This window comes from Corvus cornix, chromosome Z, assembly GCF_000738735.6.
Source record: "Corvus cornix cornix isolate S_Up_H32 chromosome Z, ASM73873v5, whole genome shotgun sequence".
NCBI classification, from domain to species: Eukaryota; Metazoa; Chordata; class Aves; order Passeriformes; family Corvidae; genus Corvus; species Corvus cornix.
Window position 1 is genome coordinate 52,219,259 of NC_046357.1, and position 23,699 is coordinate 52,242,957.

General features: G+C 38.9%; 1 long non-coding RNA gene across 2 annotated transcripts; it reads right to left on the reverse strand.

Moving 5' to 3' along the window:
• Nucleotides 1-1,440: 1,440 nt before the first annotated feature.
• LOC109143698 lies at nt 1,441-23,694 on the reverse strand. 2 transcript variants are annotated; one of them, XR_005603953.1, is made up of 4 exons: nt 23,354-23,694; nt 9,005-9,094; nt 6,319-6,506; nt 1,441-4,741 (listed from the first exon to the last, which is right to left on the reverse strand). It is a non-coding gene; the product is annotated as an uncharacterized LOC109143698 (long non-coding RNA). The 2 variants fall into 2 exon arrangements; XR_005603952.1 differs by having other exon boundaries at nt 1,441-6,506.
• Nucleotides 23,695-23,699: the final 5 nt, after the last annotated feature.

The window sequence follows — 23,699 nt, forward strand, 5'->3', positions numbered from 1 at the left end:
ATTTTGATGGTTCTTTTAAATGATACTAACTGCTCAGTTTTTGTGGAGTAAAATATATGTTCCCTGAGGCAATGAGGAATGAGTAGTTAAGAAGAAAATACACTTTTTTTTCATTGAAGAAGAAAAATCATTCATGAGTAATTATAAAAGACATTATGGATCTCTGAATCCAGAATAGCCCCTTTTTATTATAGCCAGGGGAAAAAAAAGAGACAAAAACATGAAAGCCATCAGTTTTAAAAAAGTCTTTTTCCTTTTACCAGTAAGTACTCATTTTTCTCCCTGCTTTATATGGACTCTGTTTTTATACTTATGTAACTTAAGTCCTCATATCAAATGGCTTAAACTGATTAATGCTAGATCTTGCACTTGCAATCAAATTGAAGTGAAACACTCAGTCCCAAGTTACAGAATAAACATAACATAGCTACATTTTTCCTTTCACATTATTTTCTGAGTAATATCCACCAAAAGTCTAATGCTTAATCTTTTGTTTTGCTATTCTAAAAAGCTGCATTTTCATCCGGCAGTTACATCAGCAGATGCAAAGCTGAACCAAATTTAAAATTACATTAAATATTCTACTGTCTTAATTTCATTTTATTTGATTTAGCCATCTTTGAAAACTAACTGACAGGTTCTTGAAATCAAAACAAAACCAAAAACTAATGATTACCCTTCACATCTCATAGAATGGCTTGAGTTAGAAGGGGCCTTAAAGATCATCTGGTGCCAATCATTCCCTGTCACAAGCTGGGACATCTTTCAGTTAACAAGGTTGCCCAAAGCCTGTCCAAGCTGGCCTTAAACCCTTCCAGGGATGCGGCATCCACAACACCTCTGAGGAACCTGTTCTGGTGCCTCACCATTCTCACAGTAAATATCTAAACCTACTCTCTTTCTGTTTTAATCTCTTTTCCCTTGTCCAGTAACTGCATGACCTTGTGTACTAGTTTGAAAACAAACCAGTGGTAGGCACCAAGTCAGAATAACACTTTAACGGGGAAATTAAAGAGAAGGAAAAAAATAAAAGAAAACACTGGTTCAAACTGACAGAGTCAGGATACAACCTGACACCCTGTTAGTCAGGGTGGCGGTAGCAGTCTGGTAGAATGGTGGCTGCAGTTGTCCTGAGGTGGCGATCCTATAGAAAGGGTCTGCTCTTCCTCAGAAGGTCCAGTGGTGGCTATGTAGCTCCTGTCCTCTGGAAATCCAGTGGAAAGGTTGTCTCTGGTGTTCAGAATCTCAGATTTTATCAGGATGGAATGCTTGGTTCCTCCCTCTGGGTGGAGCATCTCACAATGGGGTAATGAGTCATGAGGCCAGGCGTTGATGGGCCATTAACAGAAGATAGTCCAGAGGGAGTTATCTCTGAGTCATGCGGCATGGCATTGATGGGCCATTAACAGGAAGATAGTCTGGGGGCAGGAGGCAAGGAAACACTGCCCCACCTGATTTCAACAGCTCATGAGGATGGTAATAGAATACACTGCAACCCAGGACACCTTGGAAATTGTCTCCAGCTTTCTTGAAGGCTCCCTTGAAGTACTGGAAAGCCACAATTTGGTCAACCGCAAAGCCTTCTCTTCTCCAGGCTGAAAAATCCCAATGCTCTCAGCACTGTCTTCATATGAGAAAGGTGCTCCATCCCTCTAATCATCTTGATGGGCCTCCTTTGCTCCAACAGATCCATGTCCTTCCGGTACTGAGGCCCCCAGGGCTGGATGCAGCAGTGCAGGTGGGGTCTCTCAAGAGCAGAGTAGAGCGGCAGAATCACTTCCTTTAACCTGTTTGCCATGCTGCTTGGATGCAGCCAAGGATGTGGTTAGCTTTTCAGGCTGCAAGTGCACATTGCCAGCTCATGTTGAGGTTCTCATACACCAACACCCTCAACACGAGCCCTAGGCAGGGCTGCTCATGATCTGTTAATCCCCTAGCCTGTATTAATATCAGGTACAGGGTTGGCTTGCTGCTTACTTGGTATGATAGACAATCACTACAAGAACTGAGGTGCTGGAGCATGTCCAGAGAAGGGAAATGCAGCAGGGGAAGGGTCTAGAGTCTTATGAGGATTGGCTGATGGAGCTGGGCCTTATGGTTTAGCCTTGAGAAAAGGAGGCTCACGAGAATGTTATCACACTCTACATTCAGCTGAAAGGAGATTGTAGCGGTGTGGGGATCAATTTCTTCTCCCAGGTAACAAGTATAAATCAAATCAGACTACTGTACTCATAGATACCTTGATCTATCACACACCAACTTTTAACTGAACAGTTAAAAACTACACTTAGAGTGATGGGTGTTGGGACCTTTAATCATTTGAGATACAAGCCCAGCAGAGGTCACTCGGCTGATTAACACTAGATGGTCTGCTAAACAACCTGGTTCTGCCTAAACAAAATCCCTGTGTACTGTAGAAGGACATACAGTTGCTATGGTGCACATTAATGACTCTGAGAAAGTATGGCTTAGGAAAAGGCAAACAAGATTCCTTTTTCTCAAGGACCTCGGTGGAGAACGCAAAATGATGGGGAAATCCAGTGTGCACCTCGAAGAGGTTTAACTTTGGGTGAAAATAATCTATGGACTCAATTGTATATTGCCATTGCTGTGTGATGTCATAGTTCTATGCCAGAAGTACCAAAGCAAGAGTCACACAAACAAATGGAGGAAGAACCTTGTAAGGAATGGGACAAATGCAGCAATAACCTAACACACCATCTCTCCCGTCCTGAATGACCATGAAAACTTGTGGAACCCAACTCAAGGACTAAATTAACTGAATGGATGTTTGAATGGATATTTGAATGGGGGTGATCCATGAAGGGAATTATCTGTAAATATGTCAAAAGGTAGGGAAGAGAATGGTGGTGTCTTATGAAAATAGATTAAATAATGTAGTACCTGAGCACAGTACAAATGGCATGGAATAAGGTATAAATCATAATAGCATGGAGTTAATTTTCTTCACAGCATCCCATGTGAAACTGTGTTGATACTCACTGATGTTTTATTTATTGCTAAACAGTACTTGCACAGCATCATGACCATCTCTATTTACCTCTTTATCCTCTCAGCGAGAAGACTGGCTGGAAGAGGACACAGCCAAGACAGCTGAACTGCCTTAATCAGAGAGCTATGCCATGCCCTACAAAGTCATGTTCAGCAATAAAGAATGGAGAGGGGTGAAAATTCTTTGAAAGTCTCTTTTGCTTGGGTAATGGCTGGACACTGATATTCTGGTGGTGAGGGATTGGGGTTTTGCAACATCTGAAAGCAGTTTTCCTCTTTTTTTTCTTACTTAAGTGGCTTTACCCCAACCCACAAGTAGTCTCATTTTTGCCCTCTGGACTCTCTCCACATGCCACTAGGGACAGAGTTAACTGAGTGCGCAGCTGTGTGGTCCTTAAGCAGCTTGCGGCTGAAGGCACACAGCTGAAGGAAGACTTGGACTCTAAGCTCTTATTGACTCATTTTAGAAAAGGATTTATGTTGAAAACTTATATTCTATGGAGAAAGCTTGCATGCTGTGCATAGCCATGTATACATTGCTTAACACCTAATAGGTGTTCATTGGAGAAGGTATGGAATATTGGGTTCAGTCACCTAAGGAGAGGAATTTTCAGCAATGAGATTTTTAAATTATTCTCTTTCCTTCTAGTCCAACAAAACCCTAAACTTTTTATAAAAATTAAAATTTTAGAGAGTTATTTATTGTTAGAGTTATAACAAATCAGGCTCAAATCTTTGCCTTGACAGAAGGACTAAAATTTAAGTTCTGGACGTATTTTTTTGTTAGGGCTGGAGAGTTAATGTGTGGTGAGTTAGATGACAGTAATAATGGTGGAAACATCTTCACTTATGAAATGCCTTTTCCTTTACACTCATGGGAATAATTCCAATTCAACTATAAAAATATTTTAATTGCCAAAATAACAACAACAACAGAAGATATTGTTTAGGCACTAAGCCAGAAAGTCCATTATTTACAAAGCACTTTTTTTCAGAGGAAATTACTCCAAAGAACTCTGTAATGAAGAGTTGTCTTTAATGGACAAAATAATGCCAAAATTATAGGAAAATAATAATTCTTAGTTTGAGAAGTTAAAATTACACAAGAAATTGTATAATAAAGAAATTATTAAATCATAAAATCATATTACTCTCTAAAGGCAAATTAACACACACAGACACATACATATATGTTCATTTATACAAATTCAATTAAGACTGAAAATTTTCATGAAGATATGCTGTGCTTGCAGCACCAGGGATCATTTAAACCAACTTTTCCACTGAACACAGGTACAGATCAGCCTGCTGGTTTATATAGGTTAGCTAAATTAAAGTCAATAGCTGCATGACTAGCTGGCTCATTCTCCACATACACTGAAGCCAATAGACAGCACCTGAGCACCCAATAAACAGTATTTGGGCCTATCTCAAATAAACAGCTATTTGTTGTATGCTGTGTAGCAACTGGAGGCAAGTTCAGTATCTGTGGGGTTTTTATCTTAAGAGATAGACAGACACTTAAGAATGACTTCTGTAAATGTTCTTTCAGGCTCTGATAGCCCTTTTCCAGAGCTGCAAAGGGGGAAAAAAAAAAAACCCACCCTCTTCTCTAAAAAATAGAAGATTCTTATTCTTTTATGAGACTCCCATTTGAAGCAGTTCCCACTTGAAGTCGCAGCATAAATAAGAATAGAAACAGCAAAGTTCTTCACCTTCAAATTTAAAGCTGGAAAATAACAGAGAGATTATCTTTCAGAGACACTTCACCTGTGGGTCTTAAATACAACACACACAAAATTTGATTTTTAAAGATTAGCTAGTGCAGAGATTCTATTTGAATATGCTGATTATGAAAAGCCTGTGAGGTAAAAATATTCAATTTTATTGTGAAGAATGTGCACAGTTTAATCTCACTGACATACTGCAATTATGATCTTCATAATTTAATAATTTAATATTTGTATTATGTTTTAAATATAACACTGTCACTTATTGTACTACACACAGCAAGTGGGCTGGGTCTCTGTGAAGTGGATAAAAGAGTCCTAGTAACAGTCTAGAAACAGAAGACTGGAGAACTGTAACAGCTACTGTGTAAAAAGAGAATAAAGAGCCTGTACTATTTCATTTCGTAGCTTCAGAAAGACTTTAATGGAAAATAAGATACTGGAGCAAATAAGAGCCAGAAGCCTGACTGTTTGAAAATCTCCAGAGCTGTGGAGAGAGGAGAGGACCATTCCTGTACCCAGGAGATGCTACAGAAAAGAAATGCCACTTTGAAAAACAACGCCATTTGAAAGAATATCTTCCAAATTTCAAATATAATGAAGTATAATATTTTTCATGGAAAATGACTTCATAAACACAGAGATTTTGGTAGGAAAACTGGAATGAAAAATTTTTCTGAGAAAGTTAGTCTTGAATTTGAATTGACATGAACCTGTCAGAGATGCTAGTGGTGGCCAAACACCTGAACTCTGTCTCATCCTTTCCACGAGCAGCTGTTGAGATCAGTGGACAGAAAAAGACATTTAGTTAGATTTATTATTTTTTCCCATCTCCAGCTAGCACAGCTACAGACTATTATTGTGTTCCCAGTAGCAGGAGAAGGTGCAGAAAAGAATGGCCTTTCCTCTCCATAATTACTTTTTTTTTTTAAGTAGCATGTAGCCAGAACAATGGGGGGAAGGTATTTCCAGTTTATGAGACCTCCACCATCTGTGAATATCAGACACATCTGGAAGGTGATATAGATGCAGGAGCATCTCTGAGATACTGAAGGTGAATGATTTTGGTGCAACAACAGAATGTAAGAAAAGGTGTGGTGGTCTGACCCACTATCTGGTCTCTATAACAATATGACTAGCAAGCACCACTCCCCTTGCCCAAAAAATCTAATGACATTATTTTAATATTTTTTCTTCCATTACCCTAAAACCCAAGCACTTTCTCTCACAGCATGTGGAAGTTATATTAAGAAGAGTCCTGTCCGTTTTTAGACCAAGGAAATTTAGATATAAGACATCATATTCTCACATTAGCTAAAATAATCAATATTATCTCTAACTGTGAGTTTAAATCATATTCCGTCATGGATTCACATGGCCAGTGGGAGTCTAATCCTTTGAAACTGGAAAGAGCTCTGATTAACTAGCTCTTCCAAAACCAAAACAAACCAGAAAATATGCTGTAGCCAGTCAAGAATGTGTATCTCTCTGATTATTTAATTGTGATGAATAATGAGAGGGAGGTTGTCTGGGTTTTCTTTCTGTTCTACCTTTAGGAGAATATATTTTTTCTTACCTGGGAGCCTTTGAAGGAGCTTAAGCTTTATAACATCATTTTTCTCCGTTGAAAAGACTTGATGCCTTCCTCACTGACCCCTGTACTCACCATACAATACTTGCTTAGAAGCTTTGATTCAGGTTGAACAAAGCAAAGGGACATCTTACTCTTAACTGACCTAGGTGTGATATTTCCAGCCCATTCATCTATAAAAAGTGAAGAAAAAGGCATTACTTAGAATGAAAGATACATATTATCACCTCTTACTTAAGTATGGCTCACTTATTTAGCAGTCTTCTCTTCTACACATTTTTTCATTTCACCTTTTCTTCTCATTCTATTTTTTTTGACATGTTATGAGTATGGTGCTTTTTCAATTTATATGTAGTTTATTTATTGTGCTGAAAATACATACAGCAGAACTCTTGTGTAATATAATATGATTGCTCAAAAGCAGATTACTTGCATATCAGCATATACAAGCATATCAGATAGTTTCTCAGATAGTATCTGGTGTTACAAGAGTACTGTATAATAATAAGAAATAATAAGAATAAAAAGAAAAATGTGCCAATAGAAGCTGTTTCCTTTTGGATGTATATTTAAGGAATCATTATCGAAGTGACTGGAGTTACTTGACAATTTATCCAGGTCTGTGTGAGAACTGAATGTGCCAGTACTTTGATTTAATTAAGCTTTTGCTTCTAAAGTCAAAATGGACTACATTTCCTTCTTGCTGTATTTCATTTTACTCTGTGACAGGCAATAAATCTGTCATTGTGTGTGTGGAATATGGAAAGCTCCAATGAGAACCAGACAAAACCAGACATAACTCTATCGATCCGGTGCAAAATTGGAGCCTGGTTTTGGAATGTAGCCTATGCAAGAAAGGAGAATCACATGGATTTCAGAATAACAGAAGTCCATTTCAACTCATTCCTCACCTACTAATTTTGTTGATGGTGGTGTATCTCAACTGAATCTTGCAGAGTTATACTAATCTAAGCCAGTAGGGAATTTGTACCAGTGATTTTAAGAGCCTCCTTACTCATGTCAGCAAGAGAATTAGCTTTGCAAGTCTATCCAGAGACTTATTATAACCAATCAAATTAACATCTTAAGGAAGTTTTTCCTTTAAAGAGAATAACTGGAGGAACCTGCATTCAAATTTTCGGGAATAATATTCTCAAAAATGGTCATATTGGTCATATGGCTCAAATTCTATTAAACTCCTTCTGATATCTGTGTATTCAGAATATTTTTTTTCTGTGCTGGAGTTCAGTGTTTAAAGGTACAACTCTTTACAGATAATACTTAGAGAAGTCAAGTTTTGAAAGTATAGTGAAGTCCCAGGTCTGGCTGTGTAACAGCTAAAGACAGCAGAGAGGCTCTACGACCTTGGAGATTATGGTGCATCTTCTGCTTTCACTCACATCAGGAAGCTGGTCCCTTTACAACATTTGTGCACACCCTGCCATTTGTGTCATCACAGTTCACAAAATAGTATTCAAAGGTTTGAAATTGTTAATCATCTGCCTGGAGCATATATTTACCACAACCTTAAACATCACAGGGATTTTAGAGTATGTTCAGTTGTCAGTTATGCTGATCTAAACCCAGAATCATTTCTGTAAAGTCTGTGAAATTAACCCAAAAGTATGTATGCGACAGAAGAATATTTCCTATCACATCTAGTCTGTTAAATACTATCCCCTCCAGCTTGGAATTGTTCAGGATAAATTTCAATGGCACATGAAAGTATTCAGCATTAAGTGTGCATAGTTAAATCACATTCTGACTGTAAGAAATTATTCCAAAACTTTGCAATGTTTGGAAACCTCAGGCTGGCACAATGGTCTGTTTTCAGAATCTATGGTCTTCATTATCTAGAGAATCTCTGATTTACACCTGTTGTGAATCAATCTCTTTATGTTTAAGATCACGATTTTTCAAAACCCACATAGCTACCACAGCTGGATGAACAAAACAAGGATATTGTAGGAGAGTTTAAAGGTGCACAATTAAATTCGGCTCTGGTACACAAGGCCTGATGTAGCCCTAGCCACCCCTCATTTCACGTTTTTCCCTTCTATATGTGTTGTTGATAGTGTGAGCAATTATTTTGGTTATGTGATAGGAAATAGTTCTTCAGAAGTAATAATTTTTAAATTTACTTCCTCTCTTCCTTGGGGAAAACAGTGATTTTTAGACGTGTTTCAAAACCCACCTTTGGACAGGAAATTAGGACTGGATAAAAAGAACAAAGGTTCTGATTAAGCTAATTTTGCTTTTTAGCACCTCTTGCTGATTGGTGTTATGATGGGTGTTATGGTGAGTGATAAAAGTGACACATTTATCACGTTTACTTTAACTGGATGAAAGAAGATGAAGGCTTTAAATGCCTTCATAAGTAAATAACATTGTGTTTATCCAGGTTCTGTTAGAAATCTCTATACTACTATAGAGAAATAGTACCTAAGTCCAGCAAAAGATGCTACCTTTGAAGGTTATGGAATGAAATGTGAAAAACAAGCCTATATTTTTTTCTCTGTCACACAGAATTTTTCAATTATAACAAACTGGTTTGCAATGAATAAGAAAAGCTTGGAGGGGGATCAGATTTAAGTTCAAGTCAAAAAGCTGCTGTAGTTAAAACATTTTTGAAAATCAAAAAAAGATTACATCTATCATGACTGGTAGATACCTGCTGGCTGAATTACTAGTGTCCTTTCATTAGCATGTCATCTTCTCCATTGAACTGGTACTCCAGAATATTTTGGTTTCAAATGGTTACCTGAAAAGTAAAAATATAGGCCTAGCAGCTATCAGAACAGTGAGGGGCTACTGTTCAATTAAAGGATGGAATTAAATAACTCACACAGTAATGTTGAAATTCAGCAGCCTTTGGCTATCAATTGTGCCTTTTAATACAAAATACGTAACATAATGTTAAGCATACAGTGCAGGCCTGGATATTTGCCTGGAAATACATCTAATGCTGCATGCTGCAATTGCAAAATGTAGTATGCTCTTCTGTTAGGAGAAAGCACCAGTGAAACTGCCAAACAAAAGTGAAAATCAAACAGAATTTTTTTCCAGTTCTCTGTCTGTTAAGATCTTCTGGGCTCAAAATCATTGTGATATTTTAAGTATTCATGGAAATATATTAAAAAAACCACTCAGAGTTGGAAATCAGTGTACCAGAAATTTAAGACTTACTTACTTCAATATGAATACTGATACTATATTTGCCTGACAAAAAATTTCACTATCTGAGTGAAATTCAGGTTTTGTATATAAAAGTCTCGTTGTCTTTCACAGTGAAATAGGAATAATGTTGCCATCCAAGTATAGGTGCATTTTTTTGAGCTAGAATATGGTGAAGATGTAGCTGGTGCTAGGAAAACTGCTTTAAAACAGTATCCAAGGGATAAGGACAAAATATCCTAATCATGAATACTACACTTTACACAAAATTTTTATTCAGAAACACAGAGAGGAAAAAGAAATAAGAAAAAAACCTCTTTTTTCTGACTATCTAAAATCTAAAGTGTGATTATCTGTCCGCGTGCTTCTGGTGACGTAAATGCAGAAAAGCACGTAGGCATATTCTTTATAGAGGATCTTCTGTGCATAATCTATACATCTATAAGTTATAAAGTATATAAGTTATAAATCTATAAATTATAAGTCTATAATCTATAAATCTCTACTTGTATATTTGGTATATTTGAACAGAAGAAGCCTTGCAAAGAAAATCCATTAAAAAGGACTGTGTAAAAGCAATTTTTAAAAAGTGTTCTTCAGAGAGGAGGGAAAAATGAGAAAAAGCATAGGCCAGGGAATGAAAGATTATGTTTTACCACTGTTGAAATAAATGCCAATATAGGACCCCACTTCACAAGAGGTTGAAAAATTCATGTTGCCAGTTAGCAGACTGTTTAACTAGGAAATATTTACAAAATATGCTTCCTCAATTTTGTAGCTCATAGTAATATATAATGATAGTGATAAAATTAATGAGACAACAATCAAATGTGTAACTCTCATGCAGAATACTTAATACAAAGTCTGTAACACCATGTCTTAAACTCTATGTATATTCTTATTAGATTGCTATATCCTAGCAATCTAATAAAATGAAACATATTTGTCTACATTCACCTTGGCTGATACTGACTGCCATAAATGTTATATGAGTACTCATCAATGATTAAATGAACATCACAGTGTCTTTACACCCTTTTTTTACTAGGTCTGTATGCCAGTTCATATCGACATATTTGTCTATTTCCTAATGAAAGTAGCAGAATTTGATCTGTCCTCATTAGTAATGGCTTTTGGACTGCTGAAAATTCAGCAAAATATTATATTCTTTTGTAATTATGTTCATTGAATCATAGAATTTTAAGGGGGAACATTTCAGAGGCCTAGTCTGGTTGCTGGAATAGTGTGTTGCAAGGGACAAATGACAAACCTGCATGTGATGACAGGAAGGTGAGACCAAGCCAACCACCTCCACATTACTGTGGACAGCTGGAGCTCATGGGACAAGCTCATGTTGACTAGTTTTCTGAATCCCAGAGGGAACAGACACATGATGGTACAGCTGAGTGAAGAGGAAAGCTTGGTGCAGGGTTGCAGATCTCAGATAGAGTGGTTGGAAAGTTGTTGTGGCTGCACCAGAGAATGATGGTCTTGCCTGCAAAGGTTTGTGATGCTGTGAACGTAGTGGAAAGCCATCGGGCATTCAGTTGTACCCCATGCGGTGCTATTTTCTATAGTTAATCTTTGTGTGTCTTTCTCTTCTCCCATGCAAAAGCACACAAAAAATTCAGATGCCATGCTGACTAATATCTTTTCAGTCTTTTGGGAAAAAGATGTGCTTTTAAAGCCTGTGATTTTTTTCTTTCCCTTCTTTTAACTCTTATTCTTAGTTGGGACCCTTGATTTATGATCCTGTGGATTTATAAGCAGGGCACAGCACATCTTCACTTCACTTATATTTTGCCCCTCGTTTGTCTTGGAACAAAATCCAAGGGGGAAAAAAAAGAGAGAAAATCCACCTCGATTTCTAGCATCCCAGTATTGAAATGTGCTTATCCTATTTGGAACCTTTCTTTCTTTTTGTTATTAAAGACAATAAAAAACATATTTGCTGTTGTGTGCAGCTATCTAACACCATTATTATTCTTATTCTCTTAAAACTCTCTTTTTTTTTTTTTTAACTGTACTCTACCATTACTTGTTATGAGCATTTTGCAATAGTTATATTATTTAGGAAATGGTGGGAATGTTGTGTCAATTTGTTAAAATAATTGCTGAAAATAGCCCATCCACCACTGTTTGCAAATAATCCCTGTTAAAGTATCTTTTTTGATCCTTTACTGCGTTCATTCCCCTGGGAATTCCTATAGCTATAGCTATCCTGAAGGCAAGAATCTGCTGCCTGTAGTGAAGAGGTGGCAGTTATTTTCTGAGCTGTTGTTGTTCCCATAAGAGGCCAACTCACCAACGCTATGGTTTGTTAGTCACTTAAATATCTAGCTCTTCCAAACCAGACTCAGATAAATACAAAATAGGCATTCCCTGCAAGCTGAGTTCAGCTTTTGAAGAGTAAACAAACATTTCATTAAAATGGTCTCACTAAAGACGGGCAGAGAGATCTGAACTGAGCTGTCACCTTGTATTAGTCACACTCATAAATTCTGCCATGTTACAGTGCTCACTTGCAGTATCCCAGAGAGCTTGGAAGAGGCGATACCCTCTCTTTGTTTTGGAGTTTTGTCTGGGGGGAGGTTATCATCTTTCTTGCAATGTCCAGTATGTTTGCCTCAGTAATGCCACGCTCACTTTGTGAACATGTACTCAGCTACTGACCCTGACAGCAATAATTTCCATTAGGCTAGTGCAAATATATATTCTCCTTAGGAAGACTGCTATTTGTGTATCAGCTCCTCTCAGGTCTGAGTCACAGGACTTCTGATGTTGATGGTTTTCTGGTCTTTTGGATTTTTTCCTTCAATAGCAGTGACAGTGAATTCAGTCCTCACATTCCCTTTGACATTCTGACAACTGATATCACTATGGCACAGCTAGGAGTGGTTTGTTACTTTTAGTAGGGCTTATTTAATTCAGCCTCACAGCCTAAGGGAGTGGGGAAAAAGATTTAACTCTAAATTCTTTAGTCCTTTTAGTAGAAGAAAAGTGGTCAAGGAGAATATGGAGAAAAGACAGAAAAGCAATGGTTGGAAAAACATGTAATGTGAATGTAGTTATTAAAAGCAATGGGTCATGGAATTGGGCTTGATAAAATGTTATGAAGCAAAAAATTAGAGGAAAAAGAATAGCAACAGGCCTTGTAATATATATGATAAGAAATTAATAAAACCTCTCTGTCCGAGATTTTATTGTAACACTGACTGGATGCTTTCATTCAAAGCATAGCATTCAAAAGGGAAGTATAAGTTGAGTCTAGATGAATAATTCTGGAAAGTTGTCTTTCCAACAAAAAATCAAGTAGAAACAGCTTTTTTATTAAATAAATTTTACTTTGCTTTCCACAACCCAAATGCTGTAGTATTTTTAAAATTAATAAGGGAAAAAAAGCCCTTGTAATTTTTTAAAAAAACAGACAAAAAAGTAAGGAAGGATTAACATGAGTTTTTTGTAGCTTACCTCTGTGAGCCCTTGTTAAATAAGACGGTGTAAACAGTGAAACTGTGACAGCTGTCTATTGCACTCCAGTATTCCAGATTCAGGTACCATTCCCAACCCAATATCCCTGACTGATTAGGAATTTTCCTCTCTAACCTGGACCATCAGAAAGCAATCAGTTTCTTTCACACAAACTCAGGTCCCAAACAAGGAAATTCCTTGATGCTACCTTTCACTGCTCATGGTAAAATTAATTTATTCATGAAAACAAAGCACAGGAAAAACAAATGGAATGGAAATAGTTTAACATACTTACAAAATACGCTCATCTCCACCTTTTACGCTACTAGCTTTGGAGAACTTTTGTTCTTCTGTCCCTACAAGGATTTTTTTTTTAACTGATGAACTTTTCCTGTCAGGATATCACGGACTATCAACTTTCTTTGATACTTCATTTGGTTTTGGGGACATGGACCATCCAATCTGCTGAGAAAGTGAGCGCTGCTTAGTAAAAACCCAGAGCAGCTTCCTAGCCCAAAAGGAAGTAGCTTGTTCTTTCCCTGCAGGGCTGAGGAATGCTTCACATCCACAGATAAGCCTTTCATGTTTATTATATCGGTGGTTTTTTGTACTAATAAGCAACTTGCTGAACAAAGCAAATAGTTACCTAAATGGGATATGCAGCATCTCCTTGAAAGTCGAATGTGATAACCTCAAATAATAAAGGTTGTAAGAACAAAGTACTCCCATGCCTGCTACTCAAGGATGCTGAAAAAAAGAATGTGGGATTACCAAAATACAGTCTTTTTGATATTTCATTCTTTCCAGGTTAATATCTGCAGAGAACTTACCGTCAGTCAGTGAGGGCAGCAGTGGCGGCAGCAGTGACTGAGGCAAGCCCGGAGGTGACTGTGGGATCACGCTGTACAGGGGGGTTCCTGGCTCAGGGACACCCATCAGCAGCTCCCAGCCCCATGCAGGTCTGGAAGCTCTAGGGACCCAATCGGACATGGAGGGGGAGTTGCCAGGAGCATGTGGGAGATTTAAACTCTCCAGGGAGTGCGTGAACACGGTGTGGCACCTCAGCCAGGATGTGACAGGGCAGTTTGCACAGCAGTTCACAAGGGTGGGCCATGACCCCCCAGGCTGTACCTGAGGAGAATTTAGGAGTGAGTCATCACCCAACCAACTAGAAGGGGATTAGCTGTGGTTTCCACTCAGTTAAAAGCCACTGTCAGAACGTGGTGATCCAGATGGACCTCACACATCAGCATGCAGTTGTCCAGATCTCCAGCTGTAATGAGTGCCTGAGCTTGCCACTGATGCTGGAGGGCAGTGGAGATGACACCTCTCCGTGGTATGAACAGATGGATGAGCTACCTACTGGCAGTGCAGAAAGAGGAAGTGAAGAGGTCAGGAATTATCAGGGAGTGCGAGGGGGATACGTCACTGAATTCTAAAACGTATGCCCTGGTGGAGGACTTCCAGCAACAGGTGGTCAAGCTGCTGGAGGCAATTGAAAGACTGAGGGATATCAGGGAAGCTCAGAGGGAGCTGGACAGTTGTTCCAAGCCCTGATGGTGGGGGAAGACAGAGCCCACTGAGGCCAAAAATTCATCCACTGGCACTTAAGGAAGGGAGGAAGGGCATTGACACAGGGGGTTGGGATTGGGGGTTGAGGAAAAAGACTCAAAAAACCCAAAAATAAAAGGAAGAGACAAGGAACTAATAAAAGGAAGGGGCTTTCTTCAAAACCAGATACTCTGACCCAGCTGAACATCATCGCCCAGAACCACTTTGTAGTTCTGCAGGCTAATAGGGCCACACCCGGCACTCTGGAAGAACAGCCAGAGATAACTGGAACATCCCAGTCTTCTCCACAAATCAAGAAATTAACAACCAGTTCACCCAAGAAAAGGTGGTGGGTGATAGTAGTAGGTGACTCCATTTAAGAGACAGAGAGGCACTCATCTGTCAGCCTGACCCATTTTCAAGCCTGAATCAGAGATGAGAACTGGATCAGAACTGAGAAGCTGCCAAGCCTAGCTAATCCCAATGATTATTACCCACTGTTAAGTGTTCCACGTGGGCACATAGCCAACAGCAGGCTGGGAAGCATTAAGATGGACTAGAGAGCCCTGGGATAGGTGGTAAAGGGCTCTGGAGGTCACCTGTTTTTTTCATCAGTTCTCCAGGTCAAAGGAGAGGTGCTTGAAATGGCCAGTTGATTTTGGCAGGTCAATAAATGGTTAGAACAATGGTACCATAGTCAGGTGACTCAGACCATGTGACTTGCTTTGGGAAGCCTGGAGTCCATCTGACAAAGAAGAGGAAAAGTATCTTTGGTCAGGGATTTGCCAGAAGGGCAACATTAACCACATTTAAACCACATTTGTTAAGGGATGAGGGGCACCTGTCCATCCCAATCCTGCCAGTTGTCTGCAAATACCTGTAATGAGTGCCTGGAAGAGTGCAAAGGCATTCCAGACACTCCAGCCTGTGAGCTGGTTTTATCTGGGGCCTTTACCTGGTTCAGATGCCTATACAGAAAAGCACATAATATGGGGAACAAGCAAGAGAGCTAGAGACATGCATGCCTGCATCAGTATGATATCATTGGCATCACAGAGACATGGCGGGATGGCTCCCATGACTGGAGCATTGCAATGGAAGGTTTTAGGGTTTTTCAGAAAGACAGACTAGGGAGACAAAGAGGGGGCATAGGCCCTATGTCACCAACCAGCTGCAACATATGGAACTCTGCCTGTGGAAGGATGAGGAGCCAACCGAGAGATTGTGGGTCAAGATAAAAGGGAGCACAGGGACAGTGGACATTGCTACAGGCAGTAGCCAATTTCCTCCCTTACAGAGTTGTCTCAGGTGTAAACCTCTCCCTTGAGGGAGGTATTGGGACATTCACATGTAGGCTTGAAGGTATTCATGCCCTCTTGACAGGGCATAAGTGGCTTAACTACACTGATGTGAGAAACAGCAGTCATGTCTTAGAAGGGACCACAAATTATCTAGACCACCCTCAACTGACTTCTGGGGCCTTCCACCACAGGACTGTGCATGACCCAGTGTTGGAACAGACACTGCAAAAATTCCCCCCTCGGGGAGGTACCTGAGTGTTCTCACCTAAACCTGAACCTATATTAACCCATCGAGGTCTATGGTTTACAAGCTTCCCCCACCCCCATGGATCAAAACTTCGATCAACCATCGAAGCAACTTCGAGCAACCATCACTTCGATCAACAGATACCTAAATTGCAACAATCAAGTCATGTTGCTGGATCCATGAGTGGTGGTATCTTCCCTCTCCATTACAATGGAGGCACCCAGACTGTGGCTGGACACTGGAACAGGCTCCCCAGGGAAGTGGTCACAGCTCAAAGTCTGACAGAGTTCAAGAAATGTTTGGACAGTGCTCTCAGGCATATGGTGTGACTCTTGGGGTGTCCTGTGCAGGGTCAGGAGTTGGACTCAATGATCCTTGTGGGTCCCTTCCAACTCCGAATATTCTGTGATATATATCTATAGATACATATACATACATATATATGTACATATAAATCCTGATCATTCAGTATCACTTCACATGAATCTGCCCCAAGTAATCAATCAACCAGAACTTCAGGGTGTTACAATCCACCCCTGAATAATCCTCCAGGGGTGGATTATTCAGGGGCGGATTGCAACAATAATAGGAAGAAATTTTTTATTTTGAGGGTCGTGAGACACTGGAAGAGGTCACCCAGGAAGGCTGGGGATGGCCCAACCCTGACAGTGTTCAAGGCCAAGCTGGATAAGGCCTTGGGCAAGCCTGGGCTAGTGGGAGGTGCCTGCTCATAGCAGGGGAGGTTGGCACTAGATGGCCTTTAAAGTCCTTCCAACCTTTAATATTCTATGATTGTATGAATCAGAATAAAATAATAGATAAAATCATGTATGAATGATCACATTTTGTGACACATATGCTTCATTCAGCTCTCTTCTCCACTCCTTTGCTCACTTTTGGCCTTCAGTAAATCTGTTGTTGGCTACAAGGGAATGAAGGCTTGGGACAGGACTTGTTTTTATGTACACATGCTGCTTGCAAAGTAGAGGGTCAACAGGAGAAAAGCTTTAATCTTCTGCTTCCATTGCTTGTAACTTTCTGGCCATGTGTTAGGAGAACATTCATCTTTGACTAAATGATCATCTGAAAAGGCAAACTAATCAGATGTTTTAAAGCTGGTGTCATTTATTTCTTCAGTGAGCTGTGGACATAGACCAACAATGGTGAAAAAACAACTGCAAAAGAAAGACAACATTTTGGGAATTACAAGTTTATAGAAGGAGCTTAAAGCAGGTTTTTAACCAGCTGCTGGTGGAGTAGCAGTGGCAATGTGAATACCCATGATCTGGCCATATATTCTAATTTTTCTGTATTGAGCAAGATCTGCCAAAGGACTGAAATGCCTGAAGACCCCTCACAGTTGCCTTCTTTATGAAGGAAACTTCATCCTTTTGCCTCTCCCCTTAAAAAGAAAATTACCTGATAATGATCAATAAATATTGCTGGGAAGGGAATAAATTTATATAAATAAATAAATAAGAAAAAAGATAGTGTTTAGGGCTTATATTCCTTTTCAAAAAAGAAATCGGTCCTTTTAGGGGGTAGAATTCAGTCTACAAAATATGATTTTGACACTGTTCGACTCTTTGGTGTTACAAAAGTCATAGCATGTGTTTATGTAACTTCAGTGTAACTGAGGAAGAGCTTACAAAGGTAATTATCGGATTGTGTGAACTACTTCAGATCAAATTACTTTTTTTGCTACAGTAACAAATGAGAAACTTCAAAGACATTCTTGAATGTACATAGTTTTCATTTAATTGCACACATTTTAGAATAAGTGGCCTTCTTTGAGCTTAGTTGGCACTTGGAATGAGCGTGTCTTCTCAACCACAACAATTTTAAAATCTACTGATAGTATCAATCTGACTTGGCAGATAGTACTTGAAAGTGATGATGATTAAAGCTGGTAGATGAATGGGCAAAGCAGAGTATGAGGCCCAGCTGAGGAAGAGGTCTACAGGGCAAGTAGGTCATAAAGAAGAAAAGGGAAGAGGGAAGAGGGAAGAGGGAAGAGGGAAGAGGGAAGAGGGAAGAGGGAAGAGGGAAGAGGGAAGACGGAAGACGGAAGAGAAGAGAAAAGAGAAGAGAAGAGAAAAAAGAAGAGAAGAGAAAAGAGAAGGGAAGGGAAGGTGCGGGATGGTGTGGGAAGGTGCGGGAAGGTGCAGGGAAGGGAAGGGAAGGGAAGGGAAGGGAAGGGAAGGGAAGGGAGGAAACTGAAAAGGCACTTTGGAAGAGAAGCCCTTAAGCATCCTCAACTGTAGCTGTTGCTATGAGCTACAGCTAAAGCTGTGGTGTGTAGCAGTAGACTCGATGTGCACAGGAGATAAGCCTAAAACAGAACACCAGATATGAATGCCTCAAAAGCTGAAAGAAGGGCAACATACTGAAACCTAAATATTTCTCAGTTGAGTGAAAATTTGAAATAAATACATATTTTTCAGTTCAAAACCACAGAATATAGCCACTTTAAAACTGCTTAGTCCAAATTAACCTTTTACCACCAGCCTATCTTTGTTCTGCAGGTACTACTAACTTATTGTGACATAATAACAAATAACTGAATGACCAAGAGAAGGTTATGGATTACTCACCGTCAGTATGTTTCATAGTTCCTGTAAAGTCCAAAATGTTAGACGCTCTAAATTTTTCTGTTTCATTTTCCTGTCATCCTTTATATCCAAGATTCCAGTTACAGTAATACTCCATGTAGAAATGAATAAACAATATTTCTGTTTGCCTTTATTTTACCTCTTTTAGAAGAGAATTACTAACACGCATGTTCTTCTACATGCTACTCATAGCAAAGGATCAATTTTTTAAAACTGTGTAAACAGCTGTTATATACTAAATACTATGATTTTCTAAGTAGATATTAGATCAGAAACAATAGTGATCTATTTTGCATACAATGAAAAAGAATTTAGAATAAAAATTTTGAACTTCTTTGATTTTAAAATGTAAAACTTTAGTGCATAAGTAAGAATAGGAAAACTGGGATTCCACCACAAAATTAATTTCCTGATGAATAAAATAACTGTATTCTAGGTTCACATTTTTCCAGTGAAACAATATAAAAAATCTGAAAAATCAGATTGTTTCCATGAGGCCAAATGAATGTTTAGCTGGAAGGTCAGTATCCATTTAAAGGAAAAAAACTTTGCTTGTAATACATCCTTGCATTTAAACTTTAAACTACTTCATGAGAGCAATATACATTCAAAGATACTCAGAGTCTCGTTCCCAAGCTATAGTGTCTAGTGCCTCAGAGGCTGCCAGGAGGAAGATGTGAAGCACTGATCTGAAGGTAGGTCTTCTGCCTCACAGTTCTTTCCTAGAGCACTTTATTTTGTCCACTTATTCCTTCCAACTTTCTCTCTCCTCCTTTGAAGCCCATTCTTGGTCTTGGATTGCCTCAAAACAACTTAGGAACCCTTGCACTTGCCAAGGACAGAGAACATGGACACAAATCTTGCAAGGTCATTGCCTCTTGGCAGGCTTTTTGCTGCAGGAAGACAGTCTTCCACTGTACCTCCTCTCTCATCAGTATTTGAATATGTTGCAGTTTCTCCAGAGCAAACTCCAGGTTACTTGCGCTTAAGCACTACTGTCAAATTTAGCTCCTTCCTTGTCTAGGTTTTAGAATCCAAAGTATAATTTCAAAGTTTTAATTAGGCTTAATGCAGCAATTATATCCTTACAGTTTTTTCAGGTGCTGAACATTTTGTGGGGAGGTGAGGTGGTGATGGCATCTAGTATCTCAGCTAGCATCCATTCCTGTTCCAGGATATGTTTAAGTGGGACATTCTATCCAATGATCCAGTGATTGACACTGCATATAAAGCAGGGGAAGTCACAATACAATTTCTACCATTGAGGCGGGGAAGAACATACAGAATGAAATAGATGTCATGAAGTATTTACAGGAGTTGAGATTCCTTGTTTGCAGCTAGGGATTGCTTTTCATCTCACAAGACAGAGGAAAAAGTCAAGCATTGGTTTTTATTTTTTTCAAGTTTCTGGTTATCCTGTCATGCATAATACATTACATTCTTAGCTTCTAAAACTAAATTGGCATAATTAAAGATTTTTCGATTGTTAAATGTTGTTTCTGATTGTTTCAGGATTTTCTAGGGCTGCTTTTAAAGTAATTTTACTATTTTGGAAGAAAATGCACAGTTTTTGAATTAAATAATATTCTGTGGAAAGAGTTTGAAAATGCATAATGGTTATACGGCTTTATAGGAGACAAAGATAATATAGTGCACGTGCATGTTTTCAGATTGCAGGCAGCATAAAGAGATAAGAAGAATTTTAGAAAGTTAATCTAAAGTGAAGAACCTATGAGAGAAGCCCAGATTATCGAGTCTGTCAGTAAATTTGTGCAAAAGTCATAAAATGAAAAATGAGAAAATCTTTTTTACTACTTACATGAAGTTAGGAATGTCTGGCAATGAAGCTGGAGACAGGTGAGATGAAGAAAATTGTTACCAATGCTACTCCTATTGAATCTAAGAAATAAATTCTGGCTATGGGGTGCATCTGGCTTCCTTTCATGCCAACAGAAATTAGCCACTGATATCCAGGGGAATGAAATGGGACCTGCCTGACACAGTTTGTTTTGACTATGTTCTATTCAGTACTTTTTAATGAGGTAACTAAATTAGGCATAACTTGCTACAGCTCTAATGAACATATTGCAAATTATTAAAATTATAAAACTATGTGGCTTTAAATACTGTCTTAGAAGATTGTCATCCAAAGAGCCTTGGAAAGCTGCTAATGCAAGTGAATATTCTGAAAAGCAACTTCTCATTGTTATTTTGCCATGAAAATATAATAGCAATAATATCCTTCTTTGTCCATAAAATACTTGTTTATATTTTGAAACAAAACAAATTATTTGCTGTATTTTAACTCTACTTGTCTGGTGTTTTCTAAACGTCTTCTCTGAAGCACTCATCTGAAATGAGAAAAATCTGAAAAGGCTCTCTTTGAAACCTAGGGTAACTAACATCTTAAAAAAATAGCGGGCTAAATTGTACTACTCAGTTTATCTAACTACTGAAGATATGTGTTCAGTTTTTAAATATTCTATAAATTTCTGTATGACCTCAGATCATGTGGCTTTCTTGTGTGTTGTTTACCTGCTTCAACACATAACAGTTTCAAGTAGCCCTGTATTTTTAAATAAAGTATTTATAATTTGTCTGGCCCTCAGTGAAGTTCACACATGTTTATAATATGTCTAATTCTTTCGCCACCTTTACTAGTACTTAGCAGACAATATTGCACCCTAAATATTAAAAAAAATTCAAATTTAACAACTTGATTTAGCTAGTGAAGAAGTTAGCTCAGACATCATTATACATAGACTATATTGGAACAAGAAAGATGAATAAACTAGAAGTCTACCAGGATTTCTGAAAACAGATAAATAAAAATTGCCATTCCATAGGGTAGTGAGAAATGCAAATGAATTCCAGGGGCCAAATTAAGGGGGGGGGGGAAGAAAAAAACCCCTTTTCATCAAAATGAAGCTAAGAAAGAATAATGAGGTTTTTTTCTCCATTGTCAAAAGCACCATACAAATCCCACATAAAGATGAACCAGAACTCACCATCATAGTGTAAGGTATTTTGAATGCACAGCACAGGAAGTAGATAGCTTGCTATCTACCTAATAAAGTTTTGATTGATGTTAAGATGCAGCTTTAAAACAATTAAATCTAAAAATCATGTTGGCATAAAAAAGAACAAGATGACTTGACAATATGAAAAAAGAGTGTGTGCCTCCTCTTGAAATTCATCTGTCTTTTGTTCTAGCTGCTAGGTGAATGTGCAGTAGGGGAAAAAAATGTTCTGCTTCAAATACAACAAGTAGATGGAATCTCTGCTCTCTCTCCCAGTTGCTTTTGTAAAAGCTATAAGCACTGTTCACTAAATTCCATATTAGATAGTGGGTAAATTATACCTGTTATGAGATGAGACTTCCTAACATGCTCTGCAAAGTGATGTGTAAGAGTTGTTTTATTGCTATTACTTCAGAAACCTTTGAACAGGAGGAACAGATTGAAGAGATGGTTGGTGGAAAAATTCATAGAAGAGAATCCTGGAGGCAAGCCTGACTGCCGCCAACCACATCTGCTAAAATCCCAATTAAATAGAAAATATGCCACTGTAAATTCCAGGTCTTGTGAAAAGATGGAGAGCAGGTGATTGTTACTGAAAGGTGTGCTGATATAAGTAAAGCCAAGTAATTGGTGAAAGTTTCTGGATGAGATCCTAATATATCCCACATGAGTATCAGCAACTTCGCATGCAGTGTATAAATTGCATAAATACTATGGTCAAGAATACAAATCCCATCTACTATCCTAGGAATGAAGTTTTGTTGTTTTTTGGGGTTTTTTTGCAACTGACTCTGCCTTCACTACAGTGAATGCAGTCAAAATTCACCATGGTCAGGTAAATCTAGACATTTTCAATACTGGCAGAGCTGATTCTTTCACATCTTGCTCAGTTTCAGTTCAAACTGGTGTTTTGAAAGAGGCTAACCACAAGAACTGCTTCCTCTAAACCTGTAACCTTGTTCCCCAAGAATAAAGCTTTGTCAGTTTGCAGTAACAGTGGACACCTCATTTTGTATCTTTCCTATAATAAATCTTAAGAGCACAAAAGAGATCATACCTATGATCTCTTGCAAAACAGACCTAATAGAACTTAGTCTGATAATTCATGTAGTAACAAATACATCTATTTTGGCATGTCTATGCATAATTTAACAGTATCAAATATATATCCCCATTTTGGTTTATGAGGTGGATATAATAACTTTTGTATGGATACATTTTAGTTAAATCAGGGGTTTTCTTTTTCATTTAAAGTTTGGAGTTAGGAACTGTAAACCATGGTAACAGGGACTTGTTTTTAAGATAACTCATTGAGATGTATTGTGGTTGTGTTCCATGATCTATCATAAAAGAAAAAACCAAAACAAGACAATAATTGAAAGGATCCCGAGCTCTTTTTGTTTGGGTGTTTTTGTTGCCTTTTTTGTTTGCTTGGGTGGGGATGGGGGGCAGTGTTTGGTTGGTTTTTGTATTTTGGTTTTTTTCGGGGACAATCACCAGTTAATCAGAGGGAGAGTTGTGAGTCGTGAAAATCCTGCTGGCCGCAGAACACACGGGTTTCTGCAAAACCTTCTGCTAGTCTTACACCGGAAAACAAACTGCTTTCGACGTTCAGATTCACTCTTTAATGAGAAAATGACTCACCACCAAACTTTCCCATTCCCGTCGGAAAATGCAGTTTTACCGATGACTGTCACACCGTGGTGACCGAACGCTTTCGCCTTTCTCCCCGGAGACACCGCCTCCTCACTAACAACGCCACGCGAGGTGATCTTCTGCGCCCGCTGCCTTTTCTCCACCAGCTCCAGAGCTCTGCACGCCAGTCCCGTTCCTGCACCATCACGCCCAGCCTCGGCTGCCGGGCAGGACCCACCGGCGGCCGGGCTCTCCCAGGGCGAGCAGAAGTGGCGGGCGCGGGGGTCGCGGAGCCCCGTAGAGTCCGCGCACCCCGCGCGGCCAGGCCCGGCGGCGGCACACGGGGCCACCCGCG